Source organism: Solea solea, chromosome 5 (assembly GCF_958295425.1).
Source record: "Solea solea chromosome 5, fSolSol10.1, whole genome shotgun sequence".
Classification (NCBI taxonomy): Eukaryota; Metazoa; Chordata; class Actinopteri; order Pleuronectiformes; family Soleidae; genus Solea; species Solea solea.
Genome location: NC_081138.1, coordinates 32,063,486 through 32,064,701, shown reverse-complemented (window position 1 = coordinate 32,064,701; position 1,216 = coordinate 32,063,486). Strand labels below are relative to the sequence as shown.

The 1,216-nt window shown below is 37.9% G+C and overlaps 1 protein-coding gene across 3 annotated transcripts in view; it reads left to right on the top strand.

The window, feature by feature from the left end:
* LOC131459152 (plakophilin-3-like) overlaps positions 1–866 on the top strand; it is a 17,733-nt gene extending 16,867 nt beyond the window's left edge. For all 3 annotated transcript variants that reach the window (XR_009240207.1, XM_058628626.1, XM_058628627.1), the window contains exon 13: positions 1–866. This exon is cut by the window's left edge. The gene's annotated coding sequence lies outside the window, so the exon portion shown is untranslated.
* The last annotated feature ends 350 nt before the right edge of the window (positions 867–1,216 follow it).

The following is a 1,216-nucleotide window of genomic DNA, read 5'->3' as shown; positions in this document are numbered from 1 at the left end:
CTTCACACTGAAAGTTTATGTGAGGGAGGCTCAGAGATTCACTCACCCACTCACTGTGACGTCACAAACTCACCATAACACAAAAACATCTTTGAAACTTGTTACGTTGCCATTAAAATGAAGATGAAATAAGAGTGAGAAAAGTTCAATATGTAGTTTGATGTTAAATGAATCTATAAATGAAAATAATCCTTCTAACTCAGTATGAAATCCATAGGAACAGTTTCATGCTCTAACTTCACCAGCCACCAGGGGGCAGAATATCATGAGTCACATTCAAACTGTCAAAATTCAGAAAAGAAGAGAAAACAAATGAATGATCAAGTGTTTCTGAGAAAATCATCAACTGCAGCTTTACTTTGACATCCAAACAGCTAGCATTTCAATCTTAGCATTTGTTGACAAGCATCATATCCAAAGATGCTAATGTTAGCAACTTTGCTAATATTAGCAAACATGGCTAAAGTTTGCAAAGTCTGCTAGCAATCCTGCTACCTATAGCAACGTTGCTAATGCTGGCTAATGTTGCACAGTTCTGCTAATGTTAGCAACGTTGCTAATGTAAAGTTTGGTGGGAAAACAAAGGAAACAAAATGGCCACCGCAGGCAGTAAATGTTTTAAAAGAAGATTGACGTTATTTTACGATGAACGTCCACACGCGTGAGTGCCGTCTCTGCACTGAGGAGACACGAAGACATCATGTATTCATCACTTCTGTAATCTGTTTGTTTGTACTAATACATAATAAACTATAAATATCTAAAGTCCTTCATTCTTTAAATGATTTCATTCAATTTCAATTTGTTTGTTTCGTACATTTGAACATAAACAAACATCAATTGATCTAATAAAGAGTGAAAATCTTCTTCTTTGTTGTTTTTCACAGTAGTTGAGGGCCACACGGTGGTGTAGTGGTTAGCACTCGTGCCTTTACCAGAAGAAGACAAAGTTTGAGTCCAGGTTGGAACAAGGGTCTTTCTTTCAGGTCACATGTTCTCCGGGTTCCTCCCACAGTCCGAAAACATGCAATGTGAATGTGAATGGTTGTGAATGTGAGTGAATGATTGTGAATGTGAGAGTTAGGGTTAGGGTTTGTGAGTGTGAATGTGAGAGTTAGGCTTAGGGTTTGTGAATGTGAGTGTGAATGGTTGTGAATGTGAGAGTTAGGCTTAGGGTTTGTGAGAGTGAATGGTTGTGAATGTGAGAGAATGGTTG